Source organism: Macrotis lagotis, chromosome 4 (genome assembly GCF_037893015.1).
Source record: "Macrotis lagotis isolate mMagLag1 chromosome 4, bilby.v1.9.chrom.fasta, whole genome shotgun sequence".
Taxonomy (NCBI): domain Eukaryota; kingdom Metazoa; phylum Chordata; class Mammalia; order Peramelemorphia; family Peramelidae; genus Macrotis; species Macrotis lagotis.
In genome coordinates this window covers 237,354,250-237,364,845 of record NC_133661.1, presented here as the reverse complement: position 1 = coordinate 237,364,845, position 10,596 = coordinate 237,354,250, and the positions used below count along the sequence as shown (strand labels likewise).

At 30.7% G+C, this 10,596-nt stretch overlaps 1 pseudogene; it reads right to left on the bottom strand.

Moving 5' to 3' along the window:
* Nucleotides 1-786: 786 nt before the first annotated feature.
* On the bottom strand, nucleotides 787-1,809 carry LOC141522883 (transcription initiation factor TFIID subunit 7-like; annotated as a pseudogene).
* Between the last annotated feature and the right edge of the window lie 8,787 nt (nucleotides 1,810-10,596).

The window sequence follows — 10,596 nt, the reverse complement described above, 5'->3', positions numbered from 1 at the left end:
TACAAGCATATATATGTGTGTAAATACACACACACACACACACACACACACACACACACACACACACACACATATATATATATATATATATATATATATATATATATATATATATATATATCTCTGTAAATTACTTTCTCCTCTACATGAGAGGAATTACCTAGAACAGTTTAGAAATTAAAATGAATGCAAAACAAGCTTTACAATGTTTATTCTCAGGCCTCCTAATTGAGTTGGTTCTTACCACACAGCAACAATAATTCCCTAATGATTTAGATATCCCTTAAATAAGAAATATAGAGGGAGGGGCAACTAGGTGGCACAGTGGATAAAGCACCAGCCCTGGAGTTTCAGGAAATGAGTTCAAATCCTGACTAGACATTTAATATTTACTTAGTTGTATTACTTTGGGCAAGCCCCTTGACCCAATTGCCTTAAATAAAAAAATGAATTATAGAGGCTAAATTATTTAGTCCATTAATCTCCAAACTCTTCTGCAACAATTTTCTCTCATCTATCACCCTCTCCTTATTCATGTATAAATTTCAAGCAAAAGAAGTTGGTTACAGAGAGAGAAATGGGATGAATTCAAACGAGGCAACAGAAAAATAGTAAAATATAAATTCAGTGAAATTTCCAGAATAACAGTCTATATTGTCTCACAACTAAATGTGAGGATAATAATAAATTTGCAGCCCAGGGATTAGCTATTCCTCAAGAAACTGAAATGTTTCTTTTCTTGTTTTTCTTGTTATTTGACCTCAAACAGCACAGGCACAGCACAGACTAAACATGAGTCTTAAGTACCAGATTTTCTACTTTTATGATGAGGTCTTGCTGTCATTTTGATCTTCCTTGGATCTCTTATAGTTTACTTTTCATTATATCAATCTGAATCTGAATTTCCATAACTATCTGGCTTATTTGATTATCTGACTTGCTTTCTCATTTTTCTTGGTGCTGTTTATTACATTCACCAAGCTTTTCTTCTAATTGCCTCTCTAGGTCTTCCTCAGAGTCAATGAGGTTTATATCTTCATCATCATGTGGCTCTCTCTCATCTTCCGCTTCACTACTGTTGCTAATTTCATTAACTATCTCCTGAAGGTCATAGAAGCCATGTATTTGCTTATAGTCACTCATTCCTAGAGAAGCAATAACTAGGCCTGCAATGAAAATCTGATTGCTTCCTTTGATTCATCTTCTGCAATGTCCTCCCATCACACAGTGACAGCTTCCACATCTATTCTGAGAAGAAATTTAACTTATTTTTCCACATCTAGTGATTCAATGTACTTACTGACTGTTTTATGATGTCTTTTATTTCTAATACCATGGTTCCAGAATAATTTCCTTATCTATTTTTCTTATTTACTTTTGGATCAATATAGTGACTGATTTTTCTGAAGTTCAGTAAAGATTCCTATCCACACTGCCCACAATTATCTGGAAGATATCTGCCATCTTATAAAAGTTTGGATTTTGTTTTGTTGTTGTTGTTTTTATCTATGGTTTCCAAGGATTCAGGAAAGCAGGGCAGGTCAACTACCTTAACAGCTAAGAGTGCATGGTCCACCTGAACAATTCCATTACATTCAATCTGCATGTAATTCAATGGTAAATTTGTCTTTCAGGTTGACACTTCAGGCTGTAATGCCCTTCTCACAGTGGAAGCATATACAGGAGGTGGAGGTAATATGAATTTTCCAATTCTTGGGGCACATCTGGAGGATCTTTTTTCTTTTTTTGTTGATGCTTATCTTTTGCTTTGTAACAGTCATTTCCTCTAATCTTGCTCCACAGTAGCATTCAAAATCAACCATACAGTGATTCTAGGCAAGTCATAATCCATTAAGCCTCAGTGTATTCATCTCAAGTGAGAAAAAAATGCTAGCAAGCCAAACACTGCTCTTTGACCCTAACTGTCCTGATTTCTCATTAATAACAAACATTCCATGGTGACTCATGGCTTATATCTGATAAATAATTTTCATGAAATGAAGTAATTGTCTTTGGTATAAATATATTCAACTATTATGAATTGATCTTAAAATGTGAAGGTAGTTACATGTCTCAGTGGATAGAGCATTGGTCCTGGAGTCAAAAACACCAGCATTCAAATTCAGGATCAGACATCCTCTAGATGTTTGACTCTTGTCAAATCACTTAATTTCTGTTTGTCTTATCTTCTGGAGAAGGACATGACAATCCACTCAAGTATTTTTGCCAAGAGAACCTAACAGGGATCACAATGAGACAGATGTTATTAAAGGATTATATAATAACAACTTAAAATATGGTCTTGTTTTAAAAATAATTTAATATAGACTCAGTGCATTGTGAGAGAGAGATACCCCTTGATTTCTCTTAACCTATCAAAGGTAATAAATGGAGCACAGGAAAATCAATCAGATATTACTTCTTAAAATAGTATAAGTACATATTTTTGAGCATGTATTCATATATATATATATATGTATATACTTGCTTTTTATCTTATTTATTTTCATGGCGATAATTTTTCTAAGACTGTATGTTTCCATGACTCATCCCAGAATCACTTGGATAGAATGATGGTAATAAAAATACTTTAAGGGAAAAAATTTGGTTAGGAAAAAAAGAGATTTTCAATTTTCTTAATTTAAACAGGTTGACTAATCTTTTAAATTTTGGTTCTAGCTCACTGTAGTTATGCAGTATCTAAAATGTGTAAAGAAGATGGATGACATTTATAAGCTGTATAACTTATAGTGTGTCAAAATCTGGACAGAATATTTTGTCTTCTTTTACCCCCTAAATGAATGGTTAGACCATAATCTTTGAAATGCTTATGACTTTCATCTGGGGAGGGGATTGAGGGGCTAAATATTTCATGGCTAGATTCCACAAGGATAACTTAGAAAACAGTACATTATACTTTATATTATATTCAGTCATTACTATATAATTTCCTATATATTGTCATTGTATTAGGTCAACTTTAGTTTATCTGGCATGTTAATGAATTCTATGAAGGGAATGAAGGGTACCTCCATAATAGTTATTCATCATTTTTGGTAGAAATGTTCTCCTATTTACTGAATGAAACATCTTTTATGATTAACATGATCAAGGAATTATTAAATACCCATAATGCAATAGGAATTAGATAAAAAAAGCAAAACGAATCTGTTTCTACCTTTAAAACACTTTATATTCTATAAAGGTGAATACTATGCATTACCATTTCTATTGAAGAAATTCAATTACATGCATATGAAGAACGTATTTCTAAATGAGAAAGCATCTCTGGCAGGTTCAAATTATAGGGGAGAAAGGTGTAATATTAATGCTAAAATTACTTCCCCTTTCCTTATAGATATTTAATTGAATATTTTTTAACTTCAAGAATAAGATTTTTTTAAAGTATCATCTCTCATCAACTTAGCTCCACTGTGAGCTTCTGTTAGGGAAAATGAGAGAAGCAGACACACTAAGATTGATATATTAAAAAGCAGAAAATATTAGAAAATTTCTCCAATATCTTATTACATATAACTGAACCAATATGCAAAATTGCCCCTTTAAGCTAACAAATTTCCCTCTGATTCTAGGATATGAAATTCAAAGATCACTGTAGCTCAGAACCTTATATATCCAAATTTATATTTGAAATAAACTACAAAAAATCCCATTTGGAATTGCCTGTTATAATCTCTTGAAGAAAATTTAAACATTAAAAACAAAACTTTTCTCTCAAAACTCATCCTAGGGGGCAGCTAGGTAGTGTAGTGGATGGAGCACTGGCCCTGGAGTCAGGAGTAGCTGAGTTCAAATACTGCCTCAGAAACTTAATAATTACCTAGCTGTGTGACCTTGGGCAAGCCACTTAACCGCATTTGGCCTTGCAAAAAAAAAACACAAAAAACTTCATCCTAAATCTACTTTTATATTGTTATTTTTATATTATCAGTTGATAACAATAGAGTGTGTATAATTTTACTCCAAAAATCATAAAGAATGAAATTTAATTATGGTAACATTGAAAGATATTCCTTTGAACTACTGAAAGCTGTTTAGGAAAAAAAAGAATGAAAGTAAAATAGAGGGGAAGCTAGGTGGTGTAATCGATAAAGCACTGACTTTGGAGTCAGGAGTACCTGGGTTCAAATCCGAACTCAGACACTTAATAATTACCTATCTGTGTGGCCTTGGGCAAGCCACTTAGCCCTGTTTGCCTTGCAAAAAACAAAAGAAAGTAAAAGAGGATATTTGAGAATGTAAGTGAATAATATTTGTTTTGCACAGAAAGTGAAAGAAAATTGATTTGCAGAAACTGCAGTAGGGATTTAAAAAAGTGTTGCATAAATATTTTGGTGAGTGTATGTATAAGAGCACACACAATTTAATAATTATTTTAATTATCTTTTCTTGACTAAAATTGCTCACAACTGAAATCAAAATAATTTGAATTTTCTTCTCACCATTTTCATTAAACTCTGCATCACATATAACCATTTAATGAGAGATGTTAGAAATATATTTATTTTTAATTTATTTATGATATAATTTAAATTTGTAGAAAAAATCATGTAGTTCCATTTAGATGTTTTATTTCACGTAAGATAGTTTAATTTTTATAACTAGTTAAAATGTATTATTATAGAGTACTTAAAATATTTCTTCTGTTAATTGGCTATTTTTAGTTACATTATTTCTTCATTTCTACACTACATAGTGGCTTTATAGACATAGATTTCCATTATTGCAAATTCAACTTCAGTTTCTCCCTAATGATGTGAAAAGAAATATTTTCATGTATTTCATGAAGCTATATCTATAAGAAATTTCATTATCACCCCATTGTGATACTATACAAAAGATGACAAATAGCAAAGTATATGAGAATGTTGTCCAATAAAGACTGGTTTTCAATTTTAAAATTAATGAAAGCAAAATAAATCTGATGAAGGTCATTGTAAAGGCTCTCATGTTTTATGTTGATAGTATCCTTCTATAAAATATGCACATGAATAACATTATATACTTTAGCCAGTTTGTAAATCTAATGGGATTTATTTTAAAGAACACATTTATCTATTTATTAATCATCCATTTGTTTATATGTTTATATTTATTTTTCTAGGTATCATTTTTATTTTCTATTGCATCAAACTTAATCTGTTAATATTTCAGTTGTATTGAGTGAGTTGACTTTATTCAGGAAATAAAATAATATAGAATAGAGCTATAATCAGACATAGGATAATAACTTTACAACATGAAACTTTTGCTTATGTATTGTATTGTCTTCTATTTGAGAGTAAAAGGAATTGCAATATCTTTTAGAATATGTTTTAGCTTTCAATAAGCCTGTACCTTTGTTTCTCAACATTTCTGGATATTTATATTATTTTTAAGAGAATCAACAGAAGGCAAAATTATTTTACATTATTTGTAGCTCTTTGATAGAAACAAGTTATTTCACTTTCCCTTGTTTAATATCTGAATTATAATCAATTGTGCAAATGTTTAAATCAAAGATAAAATGTTCTGGAGTAGTTTATTGAGAACTGTTTATGAATTCAAGTGGTCTGACAGATTAAATTAGAACATGAGCTTAAAACTGATTACTATTCACAAAGCAGAACAGTCTGCTTTGTGCAGTCAAATGGGCTGATACTCTTGCTGGTTCCTTTAGTGAAACTTTCATGAGACTTGGCAGAAAAGGCATATCACTTCTCTTTCCTCTCATACCAATTCAACTTCTTGGGCTTCTTAGTCTGTAAGTATACACATTTGAAAATAAACAGGGAATGTATTTTCTAGGATTTTTGGAGGGTAAATTTTCTAAAATGTGCTTTTTTGGGACATGTAAAATATACTGTTTTAATGGAGTATAAATATATAAATCATTGTTTTTAACAGACATCACCATCTCTCTTTCTCAGCTGAGAAACTAAGAAACAGGGCATTGATGGAACTTTTCTTCTGTCAGTCAGAAAATCAGCAGCAGAGCCAAGAATAGAGCACCAATTTCCTGAAACCCAATGCATTGTGCAGTAGTAATTTGTATTTACTGTCCAGTTGTGAGGTGCCTGGAACCATAAATAGCAATTTATCCAACTATGAAGATAGAGTCATTCCATCTTCCTTGTCCTCTCTGCCATGACCCTCTCATTTTTATTACCTTCCTTTCGCTTATTTCATTAGAGAGGATAAAACTAATAGTGAAGGTTGAACCCTTTTAGGAAGAAGGTAGCTTTTCAGGGTAAGTGCAGACTAAATTAAAAAAAAAAACTGAATATGGTCATTATTATGATGTATTTCCTATTTCTAACTAATTCAGCTGTCTGCAATGACACAACTTGAAATATCTTGACGATATAAATCTAATTCCTTTTAATAGCATTTTTGAAATAATTTTGCTCCTATTAAAACCTAGAAACAATGTAAATATGGTGTATATGTATATGTACATATTTTTACATCTCTCTATATATGCATTTTTAATTTAGAAGTAGAATACATACTTTAAGGATGGGAGAGTGTCATTTTTATTTTTGCTCTTGTATATTCAGCATGTACAGGTATGCATTCATGTCAAGGACCCCACATAGTGCCTTGCAATTAATGAAGTACTGAGTTATAATTTGGTTGTATTGATTAATTTTCACATTAAATGTAGGTACAATCAATTCATCTTATGTATGAACAATCAACTCACAGTATGGATCATCATGAATTTTTGGTCACACCCTATGTAAAGATTATTAATTTATATAATATGATATTCTTTAACAGTGAAATTTAACATATATCTGGTCACTGAGAAGGCCTTTCAGATCATCTAAAATCTGAGTTAGGGGTTCAATTATAATAATCAATAAAATTAGTTGAGTGTACTTTTTCATTATTATCCCTTTACCCTTCTAACATAATAGAAATGGAAGCGAAAAATCACTGTGCTTAAATTCAATTCTTCTGTGAGTGAAATGTATATTGAATGAGTTCATGATGACTATCATGGGATGGAATTTTATTCTCAATTAACTTTGGAGATAAATTAAAAATAAATTCTGTGAAAAGATAGGAAATACTTCATATATAACCTTCATTTCACTTTAGACAACCAACAATATTGAACATTTAAAAATATTTGTTTAAGGAAAGAATAAGGATACACACATGTTTATGTGTATGGGGATATGTATTTGTGAGTGAATAGTTGTGTACTTTCAAGGGCTATTTGAATATATTTTTTCTTTTTTTATTGACTGTGGTGTGAAAAACTGATCTTTAGCTTTCATGTTTTCATGTACACATACGCTCACACATAAATACAATGCATATCTGTATATGCTGAATATACAAGAGCAAAGATGCTTAAATGCACAAGTTCACATAAGCACAAACACTTGCATAAATGCAAGTAAGAATGTAGAGGACTCTACATTTGAATAAAATGACTCAGATATGAGCATGTTCTGAAGTTTTTCTCCCCTCAAGAAGAACATAAGTTATCTGACAGGAAGAAAATTTTTTTGTTGTTTTCATTTTGTTTTCATGTCCCCAGCTCCTGATATAGCATATTACATAGACAATAAGAATACAGACTATAATTTGGATAGCAGTGGAAAACAACAATTACTGGTATAGAAACTATAGAATTATTAGAAATTGGAAACTTCCTCTAAAGATGCAATCTGATAATTTCTCTGAAACTTCATTTTTAGACAACTGCATACATCACTGAGTGTTTCAGGGACAGGTTCCACAGCCCATATGTATCAGAGATGAGTCTTGAATACACATCTTATGTTCTCTTTCTACTTTGTTCAGTTTTTCAGACAAATGATGACTGCATACTGAATTTAAATGAGTCTTGACTAGTTAGATAAAATTATAAATAAATAATATGAAGCAATGAATGAATCTTTGAAGGAAGAAGTTTGTCTTAATATCTAACAGAAGATAACTATATTTACCTTAAAGTCAAACTTTACTTCAAAAGGCTTTTAGGTAAAGTTAGAATTACTCCAATTGTTTCTGTTATTCATGCATATTAAAACAAGTAGGATAATGTACTCTCTCTCTCTCTCTCGCTCTCTGTATATATATATATATATATATATATATATATATATATATATATATACATCAGAAGGAGAAAAATCAATTATATATATATATATTTACATTCATGCATTATTTGCTCATAAAGTTTTAGTTTGATTTTTAAAAATTTCAATGAAATATCATTATGATATTTTAGCATAAATCCTCTTAGGAATAAGTGAAAAGAGATTTCTCTTGTGAAAATACTTCTAATATTATACATAAATGGGATATCAAAAGTACTCATAAAAACTGCACTCAGACTAGTTTGTGGTCAGTCATCATTAGAAACCATACCTCCTAGTAATGTGAGAAGATCCAGACCCTATATCTCATTGTCTTATACAATACTGATATATTTAGTGAATTCATGCAGGATGCCTGTAATTAATTAATTAGCCTTAGATGTGAGGAATGAAATATATCCACCTTGGTTCAGTAACCTTGACATTAACTCAGAAAGAAACATCTCTACTACTAAGGTAGGGGAATAGGAGGACAAAGACAGAAATTTTATGGATAATTTTTAAAACATATAAATATTTTATTTCTTTTACAATTATATGCAATAATAGTTTCTATCAATCATTTTTACAAGCTTTTGAATTTTACAATTTTTCATCCTCTATACCTTCCTTCCCCCATAGAAGGCAATCTGATATAGTCTTTACATTTGTTTCTATGATAAGCGTAGATCAAAATTGAGTGTGTTGAGTGGAAAAATATATATCCATAAAGAAGAAAGAACATATTAGAAATAGAAAAATTATATAATACATAAAAACAACTTTTTAAAAAAAATTGAAGATAATAATCTTTGGTCTGTTTAAACTCCATAGCTCCTTCTCTGGGTATAGATGGTCTTCTGTATTAATAATCCCCTAAAATTGCCCCTGATCATTGCTCTGTTGGAGTGAACTTGTCCATCAAAGTTGATCATTACAACATGCTTTTGTAAAGTTATATAATATTCTTTTGGTCTTACTCATCTCACTCAATATTGATAAGTTTTTTTAATTGTAATGAATCTTGTAAGCTTACCTGTGTTACTTCACTCAGAGATATCTCTCTGCATATTTCTCCCTTAGAAAATCTGGTAAATGACTAGTTTCCAAAGAGCTAGCAAGTAATTTTTGATTATTTTATTTTTGTGTATTTTTTGTGGTATTATACCTAGTTATATCTCTATGACATACATTTTCCTTAATGAATTATAGGATTGAAATTTAGAAAAGGATCTTTACATCAAAAGGAAGAACCAATATCTACCCAAATGGTATTATTTTGTAGTCAGTTGAGTTGGAAGCCCACCTAATAAAAAATTCCTTTGGATAGAGAAGAGGAAGTTTGAAGACTGCAAATAGTTGAGCCTCCTTTGAAAGGCAGCAATTCTCTTTTCATTTATGTGGTTTATGGTAATTCCTTAGAAATATTATTAAGCACTATAACAAGGACATGAAAAATTCAGGACTTTAGGTCTGGGGTTTGTGTGAAAAAATCAGTTCCATTAAGGGATAGACTGAGCTTATGGAATGGAAAGTTTGGTTGCCGTTTATCTTTGTCTAATATTTTAGTGACCTCAACCCCCTCTCTTGTGGAAGTTCCCCATTCTTATCTACTATTTCCTTTCTGAATATAACCCTTGTTTGCCTTGTAATATATAGATAGATAGATAGATAGATAGATACATAGATACATAGATAGATACATAGATATATTTTTATGCATAATCTGAACTCTTAAAAAATTATTGCCATGATTTTTTCTGACAGATCTTGCTTTTCATGCTCAATGATTAAGAATAGGAAGAGAAATAAGAATGGATCTCAGTGGTTCAGATTGTTTGAAGTTACTCTATTAAATGGTTTCCGAAAGAGGAAATATAACTTGTATCATCATAACTCAGTTGTTTTTTAAAAAATTTCCATAAGAAAATAAAGAGGAAGTGGTTTTAAATTTTGAGTTGAGTTTTGGGTGCAAGACTTAATGATTTTCTTTAAGACAATGTTTTGAACTTCATCAATGATGTCTGAATATATTGAAATTTTTCTTAATTAGAAACTGATTTTTACTGTATGCCAATGACTTTGAAAACCAAAAATTAGCCATATGTTTTGTGTTTTTATCTAATCCAATAGAAATCTGAAGTTTTTCTGGGTATTGTGGCTCTTTGGGCTTAGAGTCTGAAAAATTTATTAGATATTTGTAAGCATTATAGTTCTTCTTAGATTAACTCACTTTTGCTGTTGTCTATTTTTATTAAACCAATACCATCATAGATTTAGTTCTGTGAGTTGATATCGATGAGAAGCAGTGTAATATAGTGAATAAAGTGATAGCTTTCAAACTAGTATGACACAAACTAATGGTTCTGTGACCCTGGGCAAATCAGGGTTCTCTAAGCAGTTTAATTGGGATATAACCCACAGAGAGAGTCATTTTGTTAGAGACATATTCTTCATTTGGTTCTCCTCTAGACTACAAATTATTCAATTTCCA